Raw genomic sequence first — 26,987 nt, forward strand, 5'->3', positions numbered from 1 at the left:
AAATGGCTTGCTTGCATCCAAGTCTCCAGGCCTCCTGGGAGAACAGATACAGAGAGCTGGGAGGCCTGATGGCCTGGTCTTGGGAGTAGCAGGATGGAAATGTTCTAGGAGAAGGAACTCCCCGTAGCCCCAGCATCTGGCAGTGCCTCCAGTGGCAGGACACTGCAAGGAGCCAGGTGCTCAGTGGCAGCCTCCAGTTCGTGACTGGCAAGAGTAGAGTTTCTGAGAACCATGAAGCGTTTCTCAGGAGATGAAAGGCAAACACATGAACAACAGTAGAATAAATTCCTTCCCGATTGAAAAGTCCACCTGACATAAAATTCTAGAATATGTAAACCCATTTCTGAATACCTTTCTGATAACCTTGGGGACTTGTTGGGAGCATGGAGAGTTGAAAACCCTAGCTCATAATGATCATCTAATATTTGGAGAAAAGGAGTATGCAGAAGAAAAAGTATGATCTAAAAATGAACTCTGGGTTTCTTTTTGGCTGTGCCACTTGGCATGGGGGATCTTAGTTCCTCGACCAGGAATTGAACCCACACCCCCTGCGGTAGAAGCACAGTCTTAACCACTGGACCCCAGGGAAGCCCTGAGAATGAGCTCTTACTTAGAGTCTCATTAGTTTCTTGGTTTTCTCTTTATATCTATTTTTATGATAATAATTTATATCCTTTCCCTCTTAAGCCTCCCTACCCCCTGCAATCCCATCATTCGTCATAGAGTGCCAGGCTGGGCTCCCTGTGTTATACAGCAGGTTTCTACTAATTATCTATTTTATACATGATAGTGTATATTTGCGGAGAAGGCAATGGCACCCCACTCCAGTACTCTTGCCTGGAAAACCCCATGGATGGAGGAGCCTGGTGGGCTGCAGTCTGTGGGGTCGCTAGGAGTCGGAGACGACTGAGCGACTTCACTTTCACTTTTCACTTTCATGCATTGGAGAAGGAAATGGCAACCCACTCCAGTGTTCTTGCCTGGAGAATCCCAGGGGCGGGGGAGCCTGTTGGGCTGCCGTCTATGGGGTCACGCAGAGTCGGACACGACTGAAGCGACTTAGCAGCAGTGTATATTTGTCCTACCCTCTCCTTCTCTTGCTGTGTTCACAAGAGCAGAGGGCAGCCAGCCCTGTCTTTACAGATGCACTGGACCTGTGTACCCTGGGCCTCTCCATCTGTGCACACGGATGGGCTCAGGCTGGTGGTCATGTCCGTGGTTCTCTGACTGTTGCCTTCACCTGGCCACAGCCAGCTCTCTGATGCTCCTCAACTTCTTGTCTACTTATTACTAGCCATATCTGGTATGTATCTGTTGTGCTTAGGAGCAATTCTGTTGGCTAAAGATGCTGCTAAATCTGCCATGTTCTTCTTTCTCTCTTTGGTCCTTTTGCTCTTTGTGACCACTCTCAGGGGTGGTCGCTGCTGCCTGCTGCTGTGGCTAGGATCAGCAGGGGTGCTCCAGGCATGGTCAGTGAGGGGCATTCAGTGCTCTCAGAGGACCACCTCTGAAGTCTCTCCAAGCAGCAAGGTGAGAAGCAAGGGGGAGGCTACTGTCCCCTCCTCTGAGTCACATTGTTACGCAGTGTTACCTATTACTTGGATACAAATGGAGCATCACCTCTACTGGGTGATTTGTAGAGTCTCTCATTCAGCCTGAGGCCCATTCAGTTCAGTTCAGTTCAGTTGCTCAGTCGTGTCCGACTCTTTGCGACCCCATGAATCGCAGCACGCCAGGCCTCCCTGTCCATCACCAACTCCTGTAGTTTACACAAACCCATGTCCATCGAGTCGGTGATGCCATCCAACCATCTCATCCTCTGTCATCCCCTTCTCCTCCTGCCCCCAATCCTTCCTAGCATCAGGGTCTTTTCCAATGAGTCAACTCTTCGCATGAGGTGGCCACAGTATTGGAGTTTCAGCTTCAACATCAGTCCTTCCAATGAACACCCAGGATTGATCTCCTTTAGGATGGACTGGTTGGATCTTCTTGCAGTCCAAGGGACTCTCGAGAGTCTTCTCCAACACCACAGTTCAAAAGCATCAATTCTTCGGCACTCAGCTTTCTTCACTGTCCAACTCTCGCATCCATACATGACTCCTGGCAAAACCATAGCCTTGACTAGATGGACCTTTGTTGGCAAAGTAATGTCTCTACTTTTAAATATGCTGTCTAGGTTGATCATAACCTTCCTTCCAAGGAGTAAGCGTCTTTTAATTTCATGGCTGAAATCACCATCTGCAGTGATTTTGGAGCCCCCCAAAATAAAGTCTGACACTGTTTCCACTGTTTCCCCATCTATTTCCCATGAAGTGATGGGACCAGATGCCATAATCTTAGTTTTCTGAACGTTGAGCTTTAAGCCAACTTTTTCACTCTCCTCTTTCACTTTCATCAAGAGGCTGTTTAATTCCTCTTCACTTTCTGCCATAAGGGTGGTGTCATCTGCATATCTGAGGTTATTGATATTTCTTCCGGCAATCTTGATTCCAGCTTGTGTTTCTTCCAGCCCAGTGTTTCTCATGATGTACTCTGCATAGAAGTTAAATAAGCAGGGTGACAATATACAGCCTTGACGTACTCCTTTTCCTATTTGGAACCAGTCTGTTGTTCCATGTCCAGTTCTAACTGTTGCTTCCTGACCTGCATACAGGTTTCTCAAGAGACAGGTCAGATGGTCTGGTATTCCCATCTCTTTCAGAATTTTCCACAGTTTATTGTGATCCACACAGTCAAAGGCTTTGGCATAGTCAATAAAGCAGAAATAGATGTTTTTCTGGAACTCTCTTGCCTTTACGATTATCCAGCAGATGTTGGCAATTTGATCTCTGATTCCTCTGCCTTTTCTAAAACCAGCTTGAACATCTGGAAGTTCACAGTTCACATATTGCTGAAGCCTGGTTTGGAGAATTTTGAACATTACTTTACTAGCATGTGAGATGAGTGCAATTGTGCGGTAGTTCGAGCATTCTTTGGCATTGCTTTTCTTTGGGATTGGAATAAAAACTGACCTTTTCCAGTCCTGTGGCCACTGCTGAGTTTTCCAGATTTGCTGGCATATTGAGTGCAGCACTTTCACAGCATCATCTTTCAGGATTTGAAATAGCTCAACTGGAATTCCATCACCTCCACTAGCTTTGTTCGTAGTGATGCTTTCTAAGGCCCACTTGACTTCACATTCCAGGATGTCTGGCTCTAGGTGAGCCCTGTAGTCAGTCTCTATAAAATGGCTCAGCATGAGTCTCTGGGCCCAGGCCTGGGAATCCCACAGGTGACAGGTGCTGTGTGTGTCTCCTTTCTCCCTCCCGCCTTCTCTTTTCTCCCTCCCTCCTTCTCCTTTCCCCATCTTCTTCTCCCTCTAAGCATGAAAATCAATGCTGAGCATTGATTTAAAGTATTCAAAGCATGTCTCTCCCCCTCATGTAAATCAGTTCTTGCAAATAGATGCTTGCTGACCACCTGCCTTTTTGTTTCATGTAGTATGTCTTGACCAGTAAAAGTTTAGCATTTGAGATCCTTACTATACTAACAATGTGTGTCATTGGTATGTTCATTCAAGTATGCTGTCTATATATAGAGTTCCAAATAAAATACAGGATGCCCAGTTAAATTAAAATGAATACTGAATAAAATTTAAAGTATAGGAGCTTCCCTGGTGGTCCAGTGGTTAAGACTTTGCCTTTTTCAATGCAGGGGGTGTAGGTTCGATCCCTGGTCAGGGAGGTAAGATCCCACATGTGTTGCTGCCAAAAAAACCAAAACATATAACAGAAGCAGTGTTGTAAAAAATTCAATGAAGACTTTAAAAATAGCCTACATTAAAAAAAAAAAACCTTAAAAAAATGTAAACTGTAAGTATGTTCCAGATATTGCATGGGACATTCTTATACTAAAAAAAGTATTTGTCGTCCATTTGAAATTCAGATTGAACTAGGTGTTCTGTATTTTTATTTGCTAGATCTGGCAACTCTAGTCTGTTACTTTATTTTTGTGATTATAAAATATTTAAGAAGCTTTTTATGATCATTCTGGATGTTAGTCCAGTTTTTTTCTTTGTAAGGTTTCCTTCAGCCAAAATCTCTTTACAGAAGTCTTTTAGAAACCCAAACTTCAGAAGTTGGAATGTTGGCTGTCATAATCAATTTCTTCCCTAAAGCTGAGAACCCAGCATTGGAAAGCAGAAATGAAGGAGACGGTAGGCTAGGGCTGGGAGACCTAACTTCAGCGGAAGGAGGGTGGTCTGGGGAGTTTGGAGATCTTGAACATTTTTCAATAGAACTTTGAGAACAGAGATCCCTGGGATATTGCTCATGAGCTTGGTTATTGCTCAAAACACGTGTGACCTGTTTAAGGAAGATTTACCCAAAGTTAGCACTAACAAAAAAGGAAATGTATGAGAGGAGCATCCAAGCAGTTCTGATGTTAACAGTTATGTCTCCTGAGTTCTCATATTCCATGTTGAAAAATTCCAAGCTAAGACTCTGTGGATTTATACAAAATGACAGAAAATATTTTTCCTGTAGATAGATATGAACATAGAAATAGTGCCTTGAAAACTTTAGCCTTAGAAATATAGTCTCTATCGATCTGAATTGCTAATGCAAAAATATTATGTTTTTATTTTTAAATCTATATGCCTCTGCCTTAAATTTTTCATAAATATTGTAGCAGAATATTAGCTTTCATTATTTATGAATCTGTTGAACTTTGCAAGGATTTGCTGACAGTTAAAAGATTACAGTTTTAAGGATAGTTCATTTTACATCATAAATAACCTGAAAGGTCATTCAGTATTTTACAGTAACATCCAAAGTGCAGATATTGAGAGTCTTAGAAGTAGAAACATTGATGATTACTTTTACAAAGATCCATTGATTAAAAGAATTTGGAAATAAAAAAAATAGAAGTTCAATGAGGGTTAATATATGTATTTGCAAAGTGATTGTTTTTGTTTATGTCTTTTCTGAAAGTCCTGTTACTTTGTTAGTGTTTTCCTATGTTTGAGCTTGTTGTTTTCTGGTTTGTGGGCATTAATTAAGCTATAGGCTAGGCTGCTCTAACAAATGGACACAAAATGAATGTGGCTTAAGCAAAATAAAGATCTCCCTCTTTCTCTCACACAGACATAGACACTGCAGACACACATAGACAATCATACATACTGACACACGTTTGCTTGCCGTGCGTGCTCAGTCGCTTCAGTTGTGTCCGACTCTGTGAGGCCTTATGGATTGTAACCCACCAACCTCTTCTGTCCATAGGATTCTCCAGGCAAGAATACTGGAGTGGGTTGCCAGGCCCTCTTCCTGGAGATCTTCCCAACCCAGGGATCGAACCCATAGCTTCTTCTGTGTCTTTTGCATCACAGGCAATTCTTCACTGCAGAGCTACCCAGGAATAGAGGCCTAAATGTTCTGGAACTAGCGAGCACTCTTCCTTTTCTCAACCTATAGCCTTCATGTTTGAGTCCAAGCTGGCTGTCTCTGTCAATAATGGAAAGGTGCAAAGGAACCAGGGGATTTATGTTCAAATGTGTTGAGACCAAGACCCAGAAGTAACACAAATTATTTTTGCTGACATTCCACTGAACAAAACAAGTAGCCACATGAAACAGTGGGAAGTATCTGGGGCCCTCTCCCAGTGCTATTTGCTGATTTATTTTGCTAACAGCTGTTGACAAAATAAGCAGTGAAATTTTTGTTAGACAGAAACTCTTTTTTTAAGTATGTCTTTTAGTTTCTAATAAAATAATCTTAGTTAACTTCCATTTAAGATAATAATAAGTTAATTCTTATTATGTAACTTTATAATAGTATCTGTTCATCACAATATTTTGTAATAATTATTAACTCCATGTAGGATGTGATTGTGTGAGTGTGTTAGTCACTCAGTCGTGTCTAACTCTGTTTTATTCTATTTTGTCCGCATGTCTATGCATATTTTTTTAAAAACTAATAATCCTTTTAAAAGATACTATTGTGTGGGTAGTGAGATATAGTACATTCAAAATGTAATAATATTTCCAAACTTGAAATGGAGTCAAACCTCTTTAATAACAAATTTGTTGCTTATACTTCTATTTTAATTCTTTAAGACTACTGTTGTTGTTAGTCACTCGGTCGTGTCTTGACTCTTTGCGACCCCATGGCCTGTAGCCCTCCAGGCGTCTCTATCCATGGAACTCTCCAGGCAAACATACTGGAGTGGGTTGCCATGCCCTCCTTCAGGGGATCTTCCTGACCGAGGGATCAAACCCATACCTCCTGTATAGCAGGCAGATTCTTTACTGTCTGAGCCATGAGGGAAGCCCAGGATGTGATTAATAAAGTATAATTGTTACCGTAAATGAAAAATAAGCTAATATCTAGATTTAATCCTAGATGGGGGTTTTACATGCTTATGTTTCTGTTGGATTTACAATTCAGTGTGGGATTTTTTGTTTTCAGAAGTCTGGTGTACTGAAAGTGGTTTTCAAATATTATGCCAACTAAAGCATTTGTTTTGATTTTCTACTCCAAAAACACTTTTGGAGACTTAATGGAAACAACTCTAATGGAACACGGTTCCCTTCTATGCTGCTTAATTGTATAATTTAGTTTAAATTGTAGATGTTCTGTTACTTGGTGACATGTAAGCTGTGCTGCTGAGAGTGGTGATGATATGAAGGGCTCTCAATGCTTTTAGAAGCTTGGTGACAAGGTACCACTCAGGCCAGTGCGTAGGACCTGCCACCCCATTGGTTAGAGCCCAAGAGGTTTGGAGAATTATGAAAAAGGACCTAAACTGTACTGTTTCCCTAGCCTCTTGGAAAATAAAACTCTCCTGAGGGCACTTATTCAATATTTAACTTTCCAGGCCCCTTACGTGGAGATTCTGATTCAGTGGTTCAAGGTAGGGCTTGGGTGTTTGTGTGTCTGTCAACTGCTTCCGGTAGTTCTTATCATCTGCTGTGCTGAAGGGCAAGGCAGCATCTTCCTTCAGGGGGTCTTGTGCTCCAAGTGCTAGGTGGGTGGCTGCCAGTCACCACCCAGTAGCTTCTTTGGCTCTTTCTCTGCCATGGAAAAGCCGAGATGACTGTGGCCACTGTCCACTGTTGGTACCTTGCGGTGCACACCTTTGTTATTTGACAGGGAGTCGAAAGATAGCATAAAATATTATCTCTCTGGTCCGAGACTCACTACCTGATGGCAACTACTTTTGTCACCAACAAGGGTTCTTGGACTTCCCACATCAATAGAAATTGACTTGAGACCGGACAAGAAATTCAGGCAAAGGCTTTACTGCGGCCCCTGCTGCAGCATGGGGGAGTGAGAACAAGCAACAGGTTCCCTTCCTCACTTGCTTCCCAAGGTGGGGCAAGCTTGTTCCTTATATGGGATGAGGGTAGGGGCGAGGGTTGGGCTGGAGGGGTGGCTTAGATGTTTTGCTCACCCTTTAGGTGGTGGTGTGTACAAGGGGGCATTCACAGTACCCAGCTTTTGTTCTAGGCTCTTCAGATGTGGCAGTTGGGTTTTTTGGTCTCTTTGTATCTTTTATCCAGAATTTGCCCCTAGTGCAAATGCATGTGGTTATTTTTAGTCCCATATAGTTTCTTTGTATTTTGTTGCTCAAGGAGAGGTGTGTCCAGGTGCAGGCATTGTAGCACTGCAGCAAGGGATCGGGGGTCCCAGCCTGTCTCACTTTCTACAGAGAGGAAATCCTTCTATGACTATGGACGCTGCCCTCGGTAGGTGTCCATCCTCATGCTCCAGTTCCGAAGCAGAGTTGACAGTGTATGTGCTTAGTCGCTCAGTCATGTCCAACTCGGCGACCCCATGGGGTATAACCCATAGACTCCTCTGTCCATGGAGATTCTCCAGGCAAGAATACTGGAGTGGGTTGTCATGCTCTCTTCCAGGGGATCTTCCTGACTCAGGGATTGAACCCCTGTCTCCTGTGTCTCTTGCAGTTTGGGCAGATTCTTTACCCAATGAGCCATCCGGGAATCTCACACTACCTCAGAATTGTGGATTCCTCAGTCTACCAACAATGGCTGTTTTACTTTTTACAATCCTTTCATCTCTAGATTCTTGGTGCCAGAACATTTTCCTCTTCTTTCTTTTTCACTCGTGGGAGCAGGAAAAGTAATGGTCTATGTACTGAAGCTCTCTAACCTTTCTCTGGCTTCGACTAGTTCAGGTTATGGCCAGAGTCCACAATAGGATAAAAATAGCCAGGGCCTATGCTTAGCAGACATGTGGAGACTTTCTTTATCAAACATCTGAACTGAAAACCTCTTCTTCTACGATTCGGTATCCTTGGTCCTCCAAATGGGGCACTATTTAGAATCTGATTCTAAGCAGGGGTTTTTACACAAGTGTTTCCATCTTTGCTCTCCAAGATCCAGTGCATCTGTGCTCCGCAGAGTGGGGTGACCATTGACTTTGAGTTAATTCTAAGTGAAATTGTGCTGCTGTACCATGAATAAAGAGCCTTGAGTCAATAGCGAGATTTTTTTTTTTTTAAAGCAGCATCCTTTAGTTCGGTATGCAGTTGTTTTGAATAGTTAGTAGGCAAGAACTTTTCTTTTCTGATGTGGGATGACAAGTGCTCTAAAAACACACCTCTATTTCTTAGAGTGTCTCCTTGAGGGAAACCAAATGGGGCAGTTTCCATTCTGTGTGGGTAAGTACTGTTTTGATGAGATGGCTCACTAAATTTTAGAAGGCACAGAAAGAATCATTTTGAAACCCTCTTACAGTCCTAAGCAGGCACTCATAGATAGTAAAATAGGGATGCACCAAGTATGTTTTTACAAACAGCATAATGAACAACCATAAGACGCACCTTCTGGAGCACTGAAAATTATCATCATTTGTGGTAATGCGGATGATATCTTTCTTTCTGGAGAAATAGTGGCCATTCAGTAAGCATGGAGCGGCAGTCTTTCTTTGTTTTTCTTTTCCTCTTTGACATTCCTCAAACGTGACTGTCTTCTCATTTTTATTGTAAACAAAGGGAAAGTGTTAGCAGAGAAGAGTCTGGAGGCCCCCTCCTCCTCTGGGCCTTGGTTCTTTGTAAGGATACCAAGAAGAATCTAAGGTCTTACCCACTGTGAGAAAGTTTATTGAAGACAATGAAAGAAAGAATATAGAGAACACTTCAAAAGAGAGGTGGGTCACACCAAGGGAGGCAATGGCCCAGGAAGGCTGGGGTGCAGAATTTTTAAGGCAAGGTCATAAGCTAGGAGGTCATTGATTGATAGTCTTGGTTGACAGCTGCCGGTTATATAACAAGATGCTCTGCTGTGCATGTCCTTCTCCTAATTCAGTCTGTTATAATCAGATGTAAGTATGGTCTTCCCAGGCTTCCTTGGTGGCTCAGATGGTAAAGAATCAACCTGCAGTGTGGGAGACCTGGGTTTTATCCCTGGGTTAAAGGCTCAAAGAATCTTCAAATTGTGGTGCTAGAGAAGACACCTGAAAGTCCCTTGGACAGCAAGGAGATCAAACCAGTGAATCTTAAGGGAAATCAATCCTGAATACGCATTGGAAGGATAAATGCTAAAACTGAAGCTCCAGTATTTTTGGTCATCTAATGTGAACAACTGACTTATTGGAAAAGTCCCTGATGTTGGGAAAGATTGAAGACAGAAGAGGAGAGGGCATCTCAGGATGAGATGGCTGAATGGCATCACTGATGCAATGGATATGAACTGGGGCAAACTTTGGGAGATGGTGAAGGACAGGGAGGCCTGGCATGCTGCAGTCCATGGGATTGCAAAGAGTTGGACAAGACTGGGCAACTGAACAACAACAACAACAACAACAACACGGGCTTCCCGGGTAGCGCTAGTGATAAAGAATGGCTTGCCAGTGCCATTCAGAAGGCCAATGCAGGAGGTGCCAAAGACTCAGGTTTGATCCCTGGGTGGGGAAGAGACCCTGGAGGAGGGCATGGCAACCCACTCCAGTATTCTTGCCTGGAGAATCCCATGGACAGAGGAGCCTGGTGGGCTGTTGTCCATAAGGTTGCAAAGAGTCAGACATGACTGAGTGACTAAGCACACACACAATGAGTCTGATGACCACCAAAGGTTACTTTAGTACATGTAGTGTGAGATCTGTGCATGTGCCAGAGTAGGGAAAGTTCCCCCAGTCAGCCGGTGGGGGATTTTTCTGACCGCCTGATTATTTTGGAGTACTGATGGGGGCATATTTGGGGCAGGGCTGGTAAATTGCTTGGTGGGATTAGGTGGCTATTGGATGGTTAGCTTTAAAGAAGGGACCACCTCTTTAAAGTTAGCCACCTCTCAGCTAACTTCCTGCCTAACAAAAGAAATAATAGAATCTAGGCTCTCATGGGCTTGAAAGAATATTAATGGTTGTTTAGTTGTCCAACCATCTCTTTAATGCTGGGGAAACTCTTGCATCTCACCAAACTGCCCTGTTCATTTTTATCTTGCTCCAGGGAACTAGAAGCAGCTTCCCATTCTTGAGACAATTCATTCTTCTTGTGAATGACTCAGACTGTTGATAGCTTTTCTCTCAACTGAGCTGAAAGCTGTTTCTAAGTTCTACCTATTCTTTCTCTCTCCCACGTGGCCACGCTTCACATGTTTGCTGCCACAATTGATAACTTCGCATGAGTCTTTCAATAATAATAATAACAACTGCCAGTTAGGGCCTTCCCTGGAGGTTCAGTGGTAAAGAATCTGCCTGCCAATGCAGGAGACATGGGTTCAATCCCTGGTTCAGGAAGATCCCCCAGGAAATGGCAATCCACTCAAGTATTTGTGTCTGGGAAATCCCATGGACAGAGGAGCCTGGTGGGCTACAGTCCATGGTGTCGCAAAAGTGTCAGACACGACTTAGCAACTAAACAACAACAACAAGAAGACTTTGTGGTTAGCACTTTATAGGCATCATCTTGCTTAACTATCACAATAAACCTGCGTGTCAGGTGCTGCTATGATCTTCATGTCATAGATAAAACCCTGAGGCTTAGAGTGTTTAAGTGATTAGAGTTAAGAAGCCACAGAACTGAGACTTGAACATGGCTATATTGGGGTTTGAATTTGGGTCAGCTTTACAGTGAATTTCCCATTATTTGTTTAAGAAGCTCAAGTTGCTCTCTGCTACTGGTGGCTACAATTGACCTAACAAATGTACTTGCTAGTCTGTTCTTTGCAGGATCCAGCTTAGATTTAGAAAAAATGTCAATTTTTGGTTTTCTGTCTCCAGTCTTACAGTCTTTCCTCCTCCTTCCTGGATTTGTCAAGATCACTGGATGTGCTTTGAACTGCTTCTAATAGGAATGAACTATGTCTACAGAGCCTGCCTGCCTATTAAGTTGCTTCAGTTGTGTCTGACTATGCGACCCTATGGACTGAAGCCCACCAGGTTCCTCTGTCCTTGGGATTCTGCAGGCAGGAATACTGGAGTGGTTTGCTGTGCCCTCCTTCAGGGGATCTTTCCAACCTAGAGATCTAACCTGCATCTCCTTACTTTGGCAGGCAGGTTCTTTACCACTAGTGCCACCTGGGAAGTCCTGTCTACAGAGCAGGACAAGTAGGTTCCCACTCTGCCAGGCTGCTGGGCACTGTTCATGGGTGGCCCACGTCTGCTACTCGACCTCCTCCTCCTTTCACTATGTGCAAAATGGGTATGTCACCCAGCAGGGAAAGGGAGAATGGTTGGAAAGTTGAGAAAAGGAATACATCTCTGTCTTGTTTTGTCCTCTCATTTGAATACATTCCCTGTGGTTTGTAAACAGAATAAGACTTATGAGATACTCAGTTTTCTGAGCAATTTTTAATATTTTTTAAAGCCATTGTTTGAGTATTTTACATCTCTGGGTTAACTTAATCTAGACAGATCACCCCAGCCTTTTATCAGAGAGAGCATTGTACCCCACCTGACTACTGATACATGAAGAGATTTCCTAAAAATATGGGAAGCATAAGTGACTGTAGAGGTAGGAAAGGGGCTTCCCTGGTGGCTCAGTCATAAAGAACCCGCCTGCCAATGCAGGAGATGAGGGTTCAGTCCCTGGGTCAGGAAGTTCTCCTAAAGGAGGGAATGGCAACCCACTTCAGTCTTCTTGCCTAGAGAATCCCATGGACTGAGGAGTCTGGTGGGCTACAGTCCATAGAGTCTCAAAGAGTCAGACATGACTGTGCACTAGAGGAGGGAAAAGAGGAAACACATTTGGCCATGAAAGTAAAAACGTCGAACACGTAGGTACACAATATCCGTAATTCCTCTTTCATACAATTTCTTGGGAGTAATATCTTTGAGTGATCTTAAGGGTAATTAATATTTCTGTGCTTCTTATCCACTCAGATCCACTCCTGGTGTGGCTCATGCATACTCCGGTTCAAGTCCTCTATGCTTTCATGTGCTGTGTAATCTGTTTCCTTAGTTTTTGCATTGGCTGCTGTCAGTAATGTAGGATGCAGAAGTCCTGGCTGCCCACCACGCTGGACGAGGTGCACTGGCCTTCGCTACTAGGGCCTGACATCCAGAGAACTAATACTGCTCTGGGCCCCCATGGTGGCTCTGCCACCCCCCAGGCAGGCCAAATGTTTGAATCCTATCATAAAACACGGCGTAGACTCAAGTTTGGAAAACGCCCTTCCCCACTGCAGAGCATTATTCATTTATTTTTTTATAAGTGCTAGTGAGATTTAGGCAGCTCTCGTTACAGCAGTGGAGAACAGTCTCATTTGTAACATGTTGATTTTGATCCTCTCATTACTGCCATTTTATCATTTATCTACTTAATATTTTATCATGTTCACCAACGAGTTAGCATGGTCAGGAGGGGAAATCAGAAATCCAGTTAATTTGATTAGCAAATTTTGTGGAATGTTTGGTGAAGTTCTGAAAAGGTAGTGCTAGCTACAAAGATTTTAGGATTATTCATGGGCTTTGCTTATCTATGCCCTTCCGGTCATGCACCACCGCAGATAATTGGAAAAGTGCCGTGTATGCGTTACCATGTCAGGACGCTGCGTGATGACACAGTGTGAAATGGCAGATTGGGTGATGACAGTAGCTTGGTCTAAAGCAGCATGATAAAATCAGCGAAAAACACATTTAGAAACAAAAAGACAAAGTTACTGAACAAAACAATGCAAAATTAGTTTGAAACTGTAACAGTTGAAAATCCATGTGTTTAATATTAAGTGTATGGACCCGTAAAAAGTCAATTAAAGGTTTAAAATTTCAGTGCCGATCCATATGTCACCGCATGTTTCCTTAAGCCCTGGTGCAGAAATGAATATTTCCAAGAATAATCCTTTCCTCATGAGGTCCTTTAGGCCTGCCGTGCTCACGAGTTGGAGTCTGTCGGTCTAGTGAGAAGAACTGTTTGTAAAATTATAATAGTCCTTCAGATCTGAGAAATGCAACAGGAAAATGTATTGTAGCCAGCACAGTTGATATTATTTTCAGCTTTAAACAATTATCGATTTTCTTTTTACCATCGTTTGTTTGTAGCCTCCTGAGATAGTAACCTGTAGTTTTATTCATTAGTTTTTACCCCTCCCAAAGGGAAAAAAAAAGAAGTTAACTGCCAGGGAGCTGATATGATAAAGATGGCAGGGAGGTAAGAGAGTTCTGAATTCAGAAAGTCTCTGCAGGAAGCAGTGCTTCATTAAGAAGGTACACACAAAATTATTTCCACTCTAATTTCAGATTCTGTCTTAAAAGAAAAAAGTAATTTGATTTTATTATTGCTTCCCTTCCCTTGGGGCTAGAGGTCTGATGACTTTAACACAGTGAAATCCATGCAATGAAAGTAGAGCTCAAAGTCTCTATACCCTACCCACCACCCACCCCTGCCACAGGGATGTGCCCAGGTAGGCAGGAACTGTCCTAAGAGCTGACACCCTTGAAAACTCACTTCTGCTGTCCCATTCTGTGCCTATCCTGGCTGTGTGTCAGGACAGAAGAGCCAGCAGGAGTGACTATGCTGTTACTTGATTCCTCAAAAATTCAAATGTGATTTCCAAGACACACAGGCCCCTGTCTTGACCCTGGCCCTTTGCCTTCTCAGCATGATAGAGGAGAAAGAGGAGAGGCAGCAATGCCACTTGAAGTCATCCCCTGATACTGGAATGTGGACAAGACGGAGAGAGGCTTCCGAGCATCAGTGATGGAGTCATCTCTTAGGAGATCTGCAGTCATTATTTTAATAAGGAGAGAAGGGTGGTAGGACTCAGAGGGAGACCTGCGTGGGATGCTGAGGGATGGAGGAAGCCAAGTGAAGTCAGCTCGAAGGATTATAGAATGATAGGGTTGGAAAGACGGGGGGAAACATCTCTATGATCTGTTTTTGACAGATGAAAGAACTGGGATGCATGGAGGCTGTGACTATTCCAAGGTTTCAGAAAAGTAAGATTGACTTTTTTATGGGTGGGTTTTGATGTTATGATAGCAGGTTCCAGCACTTCTGTCTCTAGTCTGTGCTGCAGACAGGTGTAAGCGCTGACAGGTGAAGGGGGGGAGCGGGTGTGTTGAGGGTCTTCATAAGAGACTCCACTCTTTTATTGTGTCTCCAGTCGGGGCATTGTTCTGAGCCTAGATCTTATCCAGACAATAAGCTCTCTGCTATTTTGAGCTTTAATTTCAGAACGGAGTAACAGGAAGCTATCTGAGCTTCTGTTTCAATTTGCATTAGTGCTACTGTAGATGCGAGTGACACGCATACCATGGAGAGCAGAGGCCGCCACCTCCCATACAGTAAGAAAACCCTTCTTCCCCAGGCACGGCTGGGAGTGGGGTGGTACTGAAGGTATTCAGCATCCATCTTTTCAAAATGCCAGTTTTCTCTTGGTCCCATGATTCTTCGTATAATTGGAAGAGTTCCTGGAGCAAACCAAAGCTGTGGTGGTAACTCAGTCATCCCTGAATTGGATTAGTCAGACCATTACCGATGTCTGTCGTGCTGAGATTACAAACCTCCAGGGCATAGGCTAGGTCTTCTCTTGTGTTTTATATTATTTCAAACTCAATATTGGCTCTTGAGAAACACTGATTGGTGATTTAGTATATGATTTAATATACAATATGATCTAATCTAGTATATGATTTAGTGTTTAGTGTTTAGTGTTTAGTCAACCACTGTATATAAAAAAGGAAAAATTTAAGAATTCTAGTTAACTCTGTGATTGAATGTCAAATCGAAACAGAAAACTAAAACCTCTTGTGAACCCCTTGTTTTAAATTAATGTGACATTCCAGTAGACTACTGCTTAGCTCAGTATAATATGTGACAGTAGCTTCTAGAATTGGACCAACACCTATCATTTGACACCTATGTCCAATTAGTTTTCAACACCTGAAGCTTCCTACATAGTATTGCTGGCATCTACTTCTTATCTATATGGGGTGATAAATGTTCACTAAACTTCTTGTGATTATCATTTCATGATATATGGAAGTTAAGCCATTATGCTGTTCATCTTAAACTTATACAGTGCTGTATGTCAATTATATTTCAATAAAACTGCAAGGAAAAAAATAACCAGTCATAATTACCTAGTTCTAGATTCTAGTATCTGGCAGTTACAGACTTTCATAACATCATTTAAAATTATACAGTAAATTAAAAGTTTTAATATTATATTGATTATGCTAAATAGAACTGACAACTGTCTTTATCATTCATTCACTTATCCTTTTCTATATGAAACTTGTGTTTTCTCTACATCACATTGTGATATGAAGTGTTTCCAGGAACACAGTGCTTTTTTTTTTTAAGTTGCTGCATGCAAACTCTTAGTTGTGGCATGTGGGATCTAGTTCCCTGACCAGGGATGAAACCTGGCCTTCCTCTGCATTGGGAGTGTAGACTATTAGCCATGGGACCATCAGGGAAGTCCCGAACATAACACTTTTAATTATAGTTAGAGGCAGTGTTAACCTTTATGCTTGCTTTTCAGGTTGTGTTGGAAGCTCTGAAGTTTCTTGTGACTTTAGGGAGATCCACTGGGCTCCAAAGCAACCAGATAGGAATGCTTGTCCATCACCATCCTTTGATCCTCACATTTCATTGTCTCCTTGTTCTTAGTCTTCCATAAAGACAATTAACCGCCCCTCCCCTACTCTCCTTAGCTACTTCCTCTTTCTTTCGCTTGACTCCTTTTCTTCCTGTGTCCAACTGGAGCCGTTCATTAACTCTTTTGTAAATGCTTCATTAACGACCATGCTTAATCACAGCAATTTCCCTCCATGATGCTAAACTTCCTCTGTCCTTGGACAGTGTGTGTGTCTTGACCCAATTCTTGATGAGCTTGGGACGCTATTCTTTTTTGAAGGTCTTGACTAGTTAATTCCAGTGTATGCCTCTGGTTTGGGCAAAGTCACAGCTGTCACAGTGTATATTTGTACAGAGCCAGGACCAGCACCTGGCGGGTAGTAAGTGCCGTGTAGTTTCTAAATGCATAAATAAATAAATCATGCCCTATATGGACTTGGTTTCCCAGCCCAGACGTTGGTTTGCTTCCATTCCTTTTCGCCCTCAGTAAGTTCCCTGTTGGGGGCTGTAGTCAGTGGTGTGCTAAAGCGGGCTTGCACTGGGTTACCAGTAATGTGTTACATTTTCAGTTTTGTGAACTGGTGGTTAAACAAGGACATAATTAAAAATTAACTTAAAATTAAATAATTTATTTTTACAACAGAGGTAATACACAAGACCCATCACTTCCTAGTGATATTTCTGCAATTTAATATCATCTGTATGTTGAGACTGGGCTTTCCTGGTGACTCAGTCAGTAAAGAATCCGCCTGCCAATGCAGGAGACCTGGGTTTGATCCCTGGGTTGGGAAGATCCCCTGAAGGAGGGCATAGCAACCCATTCTAGTATTCTTGCCTGGAAAATCCCATGGACAGAGGAGCCTGGCTACAGTCCACGGGGTCGCAAAATTGGGGCATGACTTAGTGACTAAACCACCACCACCGCTGCCATGTGTTGAGGTTATTTATGTCTGTCGTGTCTACCATAGGTAGCTCCCAGCCACGCGACAGCACATGGCCATGGTTGCTTTCTTCAGTGGCTGTTCTTTGTCAATGGATAGAAGGGCATGTCTTATACTTTTTCATACATCACTCTATACCAGAGATTGGCTTCCAGCCAATTCTAGTGAAATCTTTTTCTTTCAAAGAAAATATTTAATGTGATATACATTCCAGCAAGTACATAAACATAAATGTGTCATTTAATAATGAATTTGCAGGAAATACCCATGAAACCACTACCGAGGTCAAGAAATGGGACATGATCAGCACCTTAGAAACCCCTAGATGCCTCTCCACACATCGAGGACACCTCTCACCTGACTTGATAACTGTTTACTCACCTTTCTATAGAGTTTCACCATTTAATTCTGCATCACTGTTTGTTTCTGATTTAGAATTTTATATCACCGAAATCATGCAGGATGTATATGTTTGGGTTTTTCTTTTCAATATTATTGTTATGTGCTTCAGACATGCTGTCATGTTTGTTCAAAAAATTTTAATGCTTGTAACTCTTGTGACAAGTGGGCATTTGGTCCATTTTAATGGACTTACCCCACTAAATAAATAGATGGGGAGACAGTGGAAACAGTGATAGATTATTTTTGGGGGCTCCAAAATCACTGCAGATGGTGACTGCAGCCATGAAATTAAAAGATGCTTGCTCCTTGGAAGAAAAGTTATGACCAACCTATACAACTTATTAAAAAGCAGAGACATTACTTTGTCAACAAAGGTCCGTCTAGTCAAAGCTAGGGTTTTTCCAGTAGTCATGTATGGATGTGAGAGTTGGACTATGAAGAAAGCTGAGCACCAAAAAATTGATGCTTCTGAACTGTGGTGTTGGAGAAGACTTTTGAGAGTCCCTTGGACTGCATGGAGATCCAAATAGTCCATCCTAAAGGAGATCAGTCCTGAATATTCATTAGAAGGACTGATGCTGAAGCTGAAACTCCAATAATTTGGCCACCTGATGCAAAGAACTGACTCATTAGAAAAGACCCTGATGCTAGGAAAGATTGAAGGCGGGAGGAGAAGGGGATGACAGAGGATGAGATGGTTAGATGGCATCACTGACTCAATGGACATGAGTTTGAATAAACTCCAGGAGTTGGTGATGGACAGGGAGGCCTGGCGTGCTGCAGTACATGGGGTCTCAAAGAGTCGGACACGACTGAGCAACTGAACTGAACTGAACTGAACTGATACCACTAAATGAAGGTGAAATTTAACTGAGGTGCTGAAAAGGGGAACCTTCGTGCATTCCAAGTGTTTCCAAACTGCCCTTGGACTCCTTCCATTTAGGCCAGGCCATCAGAACCAAAGCACCTAGCCATTTTGTGCAAAATGGCCTCATTACCTACATTTTTCTCTCTCCTCCTCTCCCCCGTGCTCTCAGAACCAAAGTCTATAGAGGTGTAGACCCCATGACAGTCATCTAACGGCAACACCTGGCTGGTGGCAGTTGGTCATAACCTTGGAGGCCAAGGTGGGCACTTTTCATTTAACTAAAGGATGCCAGTATTGCTACCAAGGAAGCCTCCTTTCCACCCCGTTTTGGGGGGGGGGCGGGTCAGGTCTGCTCCAGTTGGAGCAAGTCAGAACCATAGTGAGTGGTGGCAGGTCAGCATGCTGGTCACTGCCAAAGTGCCTTTCTTGTGGTGCCAAGCTTGAACTCCTTGGGGCTGGGGAGAGGGCATGGTACAGCCAAAGTCAGGCTTCTGCAGTCCTTGGAAAGAATCTGTGTGCAGAAAGTGGAAATGTGGGGTGCCGATGTGCACAGGCACTCAGTAATCAAAAAGAAATTCTCTTTTAGCACTAGAATAGAGTTCTGGAGTCCCTCTGGAGTTCCAGAAATAACTCTTTTGCTTCTGAATTGAGAGAAGTCATGATATTCCTGGGGCAGCTTCAGGAATGCTGACATAATACATAACCCTCAAAGGAGTTGTGGCAGTGGTCTTTACCAGTGATTAAGGAGGTTACTTGGTCTTTTAATCGCTACAACCTTATTGGAGTGCAGTGGCCATAACAGCCCTGGGTATGTGTGCGGTAGGGAAAAGAATCTCTTCTCCAAGGACCCTTAATTCTTCCTGCTGGCTTTCAAAAAAATACATCTCTCCAGTTATGAAGCCAAAAATTCAAAACAAAACAAATTCTCTGGACTCTATTGTAGTCTCTAGCTACCATTGTTGTTTTCAACCAAGATTCACAGCAAAAGTCTCCAATGAAGGATCTGTACAGTAGCCTTAGCTTTCTTACCAATCTTCTTAGTCCCCTTTAATATGATTACTTCTCCAGAGACAATAAGACTCTGAAACTAAGAATAGCCTACTTTAGGAAAGGAACTGTTAAAGAAGGGAGTTTTTGGTAATTAAAAATATGGGTTTTGATTAGCAACAATTTAAGACAAATGAAGAATCTACCCATGAACTCCAACAAACATCTAATGAAAGTTTTAAAAATAGAAAATTGAGGGAAAAAAGGAAGAAATACAAAATAAGTATTTCTCAGGATAGATGAAATATATAAGTGATCAAATTGAAAGGCCTGTGAAATTCCATACTGAATAATACTTTGTAACATCTTATGTGAAGTGTATCCCTGATAAATTTCAGAAGACTAAATTTATTCAGATGAATAAAATGAAGACTGAAAATTGTTCAGAGGAAAAGCTACTTACCTACAAAAGAAAGGGAATTACATTGGCCTCAGACTTTTTATCAATAGCACTAGATGCAGGAAGATAACGGTTCAATAACTTTAAGTCTGAAGGGAGAGATTTTTATTCTAGAACTCTCAGTTCAGTTCAGTTGCTCAGTAGTGTCTGACTCTTTGCAACCCCATGAACCGCAGCACGCCAGGCTTCCCTGTCCATCACCAACTCCCGGAGTTCACCTAAACTCATGTCCATTGAGTTGGTGATGCCATCCAACCATCTCATCCTCTGTCGTCCCCTTCTCCTCCTGCCCTCAATCTTTCCCAGCATCAGGGTCTTTTCTAATGAGTCAGCTCTTCACATCAGGTGGCCAAAGTATTGGAGTTTCAGCTTCAACATCAGTCCTTCCAATGAACACCCAGGACTGATCTCCTTTAGGATGGACTGGTTGGATCTCCTTGCAGTCCAAGGGATTCTCAAGAGTCTTCTGCAACACCACAGTTCAAAAGCATCAGTTCTTCGGTGCTCAGCTTTCTTCACCGTCCAACTCTCACATCCATACATAACTACTGGAAAAACCACAGCCTTGACTAGACGGACCTTTGTTAGCAGAGTAATATCTCTGCTTTTAAATATGCTATCTAGGTTGGTCATAACCTTCCTTCCAAGGAGTAAGCATCTTTTAATTTCATGGCTGCAATCACCATCAGCAGTGATTTTATCAAGAGATTGTATCATTTTGTTGATAAGATTTTGATTTGTTTTACCAATCACAAGAAAGAAAGGCAGGACAATTAGGAACTCTGGGCAAAGGAAGTTTTTTTTTTTAATCGTAATCCAAATGTTGAGCAAACTAAAATGTGTCATGGCTTTGAGTAATTGATGAATTGTAAAAAAAAAAAAAAAAAAATCGTTACTTTATTTGACCCTAATATTTGGAATGTTTTCCTTCCACACAGGGTTAGCTGAGATTTGGGGTTTGTTGAGAAATTTAAATGTGATAACATTGGAATGTAACCATCATACAGTAATACACCCACTATGCAACATCTGTTGTATAGTAATTTCTCAAATATTACTTCCTTCATTATTCCTACCCCAACTTCTAGTATTTCTAACTGTGTATGCACAGTTGCTCACTTGTGTCTGACTCTTTGTGGCCCCATGGACTGTAGCCCACCAGGCTCCTCTGCCCATAGGATTTTCCAGGCAAGAATACTGGAATGGGATGTCATTTCCTACTCTAGGGGATCTTCCTGACCCAGGGATTGAACTCATGTCTGTTGCATCTCTTGCATTGGCAGGTGGATTCTTTATTACTAGCATATAACACTTCCCAGTTGTATAGATGAAATTTCAGTCATTTAAAAAAAATGTTAAATTTCCCTTTGGGAAGAAATGAAAGCAGCTTGACCAAATATGTAATCAAATGATTGCATTGGGTTGACTAGAAGGTTCTAAAGCAGAAATAATATTTAGAGAGAAGATTATTATTTTTTTTGATGTGGATTGTTAATGCTCTGAATACCTTAAAGGAATAATGTAGTAGCTGAAAAGACAATATTAGAACACAAGTACCTGTTCTCTCTAAAGGAAAAGCAGTATATCATGACAGACCAAAGTGATACATTTCTGATCGCTTTACTCTTTTTCTTTCTTTATAGCAAAGCATCTGTTCCCACTGCTCTGTAACTGTAGATCTTTCAAGGAGATTGGTGTGTTTCAATAGGTTTCCTGTCCTTCCTTCAAAAGAAACAGAGTGTATGAAAAATCCTAGGCAGATCATTAAAATTGTAATAATACCCCAGTGTGGAAGATGAAAGGGAAGAACTCTCCCTCATGCTGGATTTATTTTTAGTACTCAGTGGTGTGTTTTTTGTATGGTCCTTGGATCAGGTCATGCAGACGGAAAGGATCATATTAACATTGGTGTTTGCAGTGAGATAGAATATTATTTAGTAGGGCTGTAGCCTTTGAAACCCAGATGAAAATGAATGGAGATGATGCTGCATCCAGTCCCATTTATTGAAACCGGTTATTCTGGCCAGTGACATGCCTGACAATTCAATGTAAACTCATCTCTCTCTCTCTCTCTTTTTGACAATTTATTACCCAATTTCAGATAGCAATCTATTGCCTGATACATGGCAGACCACATTCAAAGTATCAGTCACGTTCGCCTGAGAGTCTTAGAGTCATAATTTATTTGCTTCCACATCAATAGAACCCTAATCACTCCTCAGAATTTTCTAAAAATGCATAGTCAATAGGGTTGGATATCCTATCCGCTGAGAAGAGGTGGCTCAGTTATTGATGGCTACTTGAGTTTAAGTGAATCCTGTAGCAACTGCCTTTCCTCTTTGTTTCTGCCTAACTTTTCTAGCTCTGCCCTTGCAGGAGGGCCTCAGTAGAGTGAGATCTGAGGAATACGAATCTGCCCGCAATGCAGAAGCCCGGGTTCGATCTCTGGGTTGGCAAGATTCCCCCGGGGAGGAAATGGCTACCCACTCCAGTATTTTTGCCCTGAGAATCTCATGGACAAAGGAGCCTGGTGGGCTACAGCCTGTGGGGTCGCAAAGAGTTGGACAAGATTGAGTGACTAACACTTTCACTTACACTTTCATAGGTAGCCAAAGGAAGGCAGGCTAATTTTATTATATGGGGAGTTTTGGAAAAAGTTGATGAAGAGGAGGTTTTAGAAATGATCTGGAGACGAGAAATTTACTTATGATTTGTCTACCATTAGCATTGCAGGATTAGCTTTGAATGTTCACTTAAGAACAGTATTTTTCAGAATGACACATTTAAAAAATCACATTACTCAAAAATGTTAATAGACAATGTTCTTTTTGCTAACTTTGTGATTCTGGCAAGATACTTAACTCACTCGGTTTTGTTGTTTAGTTGCTAAGTTGTGTCTGACTCTTTTGCAACCCCCATGGATTGTAGCCTGCCATGGTCTTCTGTCCATGGGATTTCCCAGGCTAGAATACTGGAGTGAGTTGCCATTTCCTACTCCAGGGAATCTTCCCAACCCAGGGATCGAACCTGGTTCTCCTGTATTGGCAGATGAATTCTTTACCACTCCTCATTTATAAATATAGCAAAAATAGCACATACTTCATAGGATGGTGGGGAAGATGAACTGGGCTATAAAACATGCTTCTGGTGGTACTTGTGCATATTAAATATAAATACAATTACATGATTAAAATATTTACAGGGTTAGATTAATAAAGTATGATCTTTAAAATAAATAAACATGTGCTGAATTTTTCTGCTGTTAGATTATAATTTACAGATTTGTTAAATGCTCCCAAGTTTCAGGTCTATATGTAATTTAAAATTTTAGTAGGAGACAGAGTTTCACCAGATTTCTTTCTAGGCATAAAAAAGTGCTAATTATGCTTCAATTTCATTTATTTTCCTTTCTCTTTCCTATAACCACAATAACCAATCTGCTCTCCTCTTCCTTTATTGATGGGGGTCCCCTGTAGATTTTGACTGAGAATTTGAAATCAATCACAAATTTACACAACTGATTTCTGCCCTCAGGAATGCCAATTTTATTTAATCTAAAAATACTAGAATTCTATTAGAAAAGCAGAAACTAAACATTGTAAAGCAACTATACTCCAATTAAAAAAATAGAATTCTATTAGATAATTTTTATATTCAACATTGTGAATCATAGAAAATGATATCTGAAAAAATGTAAAATGTTTCTCAGCTGAAGTATTGCATGCTTAAAGCTTTAAAGCATGTGACTGTGTATCAATATTAACACATTTTTTTCAAAGACTTTTATTTTTAGGGCCCATTTCACTAGATTGTTTTCTAGCTCAGTCACATTTTTTTCTTATTTCCTAGTCGCTTCTTCTGTAATTTTAATTAGAACTATGTTATTCCTTATTATTTGGTTTTCCATATGTCTAATATCTGCATGTTTTGCATCCTTCTGTCTTCTCTGCTTCATTCTGGGTAATTTCTTTGTGTGCGTACGTGCCTGTGTCTGTGTGTGTATTAGTCATTAATTCTCTTTTCAGCTGTGTTTTATTTTCAGTTTAGCCCATTGATTGAGATTTTTGACTTCAACAGTGTATGTTTCTGTACATTTTAATGCAAATGTATCTGTTGTTCTTAGTAATCTTGTTCTGGTAGTCGATCTCTGATTTTATCCTCTATTTCATTAATCATTTTGTATGTCATTCTTCTGTATCCTGTAGCAACAGCCCCTGGACCTGTTGTTTACCCTTTCTCTGAATGGTGGCTTTCTTTCAAGTATGTTTCACATCAAATATTGTGAGTTTGTTGTTTAATCCTTTATGCCTTAATTGAAAATTTGAGAAATTGCTTTGTAGCGAATTTTTTTTTTCCTGCTGACTATTTTTGTTCAGTTGCTCAGTCATGTCTGACTCTTTGAGACCCCAAGAACTGCAGCATGCCAGGCTGCCCTGTCCTTCTCCATCTCCCAGAGTTTGCTCAAATTCACGTCCGTTGAGTCAGTGGTGCCATTCAACAATCTGATCCTCTGCTGCTCCCTTCTCCTCCTACCTTCAGGCTTTCCCAGCATCAGAATCTTTTCCAATGAGTTGGCTCTTTGCATCAGGTGGACAAAGTATTGGGCCTTCAGCTTAAGCATCAGTCCTTCTGATGAATATTCAGGGTTGATTTCCTTTAGGATTGACTGGTTTGATCTTACTGTCCAAGGGACTCTCAAGAGTCTTCTCCAGCACCACAGATAGGAAGCATCAGTTCTGAAGCTACCTAAGCTCTGCATGTGAGATCCAGGTCCTTGTTCTGAAACTCATCCTGGCCCAAGGCTGGCTTGAGGCTGAACTTCCTGACAGTAGCTACTACAGTAGCTGCCTTCTGGGAACTCTGCTCCTCCTGGATGTCTACTACCAGTCTGGCCTGAGTGATGTCTTAAGAAAAAGAATATGTCCTTAGGAAGGACTTCCCTGGTAGCTCAGTGGTAAAGAACCTGCCTGCCAGTGGAGGAGACGCAGATTTGATCCCTGGATCTGGAAGATCCCTTGGAGAAGGAAATGGTAACCCACTTCGGTATTCTTGCTTGGGAAATCCCATGGATAGAGAAGCCTGGGAGGCTACAGTCCATGGGGTTGAAAAGAGTTGGACACAACTTAGCAACTAAACCACCATCACCATGTCTTTGGAAAGTGTTCCTGTTCTTTGAGGTTAGCAATAATTTTCATATATTTATTTGTTCACAAACTTCAATTGTTCAGTAGAGGGATGTTTCCTTGAATCTTCTAGTCAGGCATATTGTTGGAAGTAGAAATCTATCCTATGTCGTATATATACACACCTCACATGCAACCTGAGCATGTTTTGCCTTGTCATTCATATTTGTAGGTGTTTGAATGAGTATATGTTAAATAGATGACATCTCTATCTATCTATCACCTCTCTCACTGTTTTATTAAGCTTTTAAAAATCTTTTATTTGAATTTGTTTATATATTTGACTGCATGTGGTCTTAGTTGTGGCATGTGGAATCTTTTCTTTTTAGTTGCTTGTGGCATGAGGGATCTAGTTCCCTGACCAGTGATCCAGCCTGAGCCCCCTGCATAGCAGCGTCTTAGCCACCAAACCACCAGGGAAGTTCCTAACATTTTCAGTAATATTATCTGTTAAATTTGAAATAGTCAGGTTTTAAAAGTAAATATTCAATATTTGTTTTTGTTATTTTGTTTTATAACTTACTTATATTCTTTGGTATATAACAGATAGTTCATTTATCTAAAAAAATTGGGTATATAGGTTGGGTATGTTCTTGCCTGGAGAATCCCATGGATGGAGGGGTCTAGTGGGCTGTGGTCTATGGGGTTGCAAAGAGTCGGACACGACTAAGCAACTAACACACACAACACACACATATAGGATTGAAAGTAGATGTAGAAAGAATTATCAGTCACCTCACAGAAAATTTTAACATGCTCAGCCTGATTGTTCACAACTAGTTTGTGGTGGTTTGGGTGAGCACATAAAATGACACCAAGGGGGAAGAGAACATTTGGAAATAGGATGATAAGATTATTTGATAAAACTGAGAATTACACAAAGGCTTGGGTTACATCTATAAAAAGAAGAAAATGAAAAAAAGAAAACCAGCTATGTTTCCAAGGTATTGAGCCACCCAACAAACTGGGTAAGTTCAAGAATATAGATTAGCTCTGAGGCCAACTTGAGTGAATGGGCAGTGTCTTCAGAGATGATCCAGGGCTCACTTGACTGAATGAATACACAATAGACTTCTTTCCGGGAATCAAGCCAGCTCACATCAAATGGCAGACTTCAAACTTCAGTAGAAGTACTAAAGTATTTTATATTTGAATATTTACAGTATCATCAGTTCTTGTAAAAGAATCATCTCCATAAGGCTTTAAAATAAAAACTTTTTTCTACCGAAATTGACGTTCCTATTTTATTCCACAATTACTGTGCTTTGCTTCAGGGTGGCATAAGCTTATACTCTGAGAAACCTGACTTTTATTTTTCATTATGTAAAAATCCCAATGAAATCATGCATTTGTGTCAAAAGAGAAGGCTCATGATCTAGAAGTCTATCTTTCACCAAAAACAAAGTCTCAAACTATATTGAGGTCTTAGTTCATGGGAAGGATCATGGCACAGTTTGCCAGAAGTAGTCTTTCCAAAGTGCTGATCATCATTGTACAATTGGTTTTTAAATTTTAATGGGCCTGATTTTTATTTGACAGTAACAGTTGTATAACAACCCTGTTATAAGGTCCTGAGGAATGCCAAGGCAAATAAGACACAGGTTGTCTATGTTTTGTTTGCTTACAATTTGGCAAATTGCAAAGAAACATGTAAGCTGCAAATTTTATGACACATTAGGGGCAAGGAAAATGATTTGTGATTTGCATTTGTGAATTTGACACGGTAAGACCCAGTTAATAAACATATGTGTGGCATTAGAAAGCCTACATTTTAATAAAGTTGGAAAGAATGTAAAAAAATGTGAACTGATTATTTCTGGGTGGTGGAATTATCATGCATGAATTTTACTTTCTTTTGTCTCTTTAAAACAAATTTTCTGTAATGAACATAAATTACTGTTAATAATCATTGAAATGGATTATTATTATTTGCTGACTCATTGGAAAAGACCCTGATGCTGCGAAAGATTGAGGGCAAGAGGAAAAGGGGGCAACAGAGGATGAGATCGTTGAATGGAATCACTGACTCAATAGACAAGAGTTTGAGCAAACTCCGATAGATAGTGAAGGACAGGGAAGCCTAATGTGCTTCGGTTCATAGGGTCACAAAGAGTCAGACAGGA

The 26,987-nt window shown here is 41.4% G+C and overlaps 1 protein-coding gene across 10 annotated transcripts in view; it reads left to right on the forward strand.

Moving 5' to 3' along the window:
* PLCZ1 (phospholipase C zeta 1) overlaps positions 1–26,987 on the forward strand; it is a 347,938-nt gene that overhangs the window by 60,649 nt on the left and 260,302 nt on the right. The window lies entirely within an intron of this gene.

This window comes from Giraffa tippelskirchi, chromosome 4 (assembly GCF_054371585.1).
Source record: "Giraffa tippelskirchi isolate mGirTip1 chromosome 4, T2T-mGirTip1v1.2.pri, whole genome shotgun sequence".
Taxonomy (NCBI): domain Eukaryota; kingdom Metazoa; phylum Chordata; class Mammalia; order Artiodactyla; family Giraffidae; genus Giraffa; species Giraffa tippelskirchi.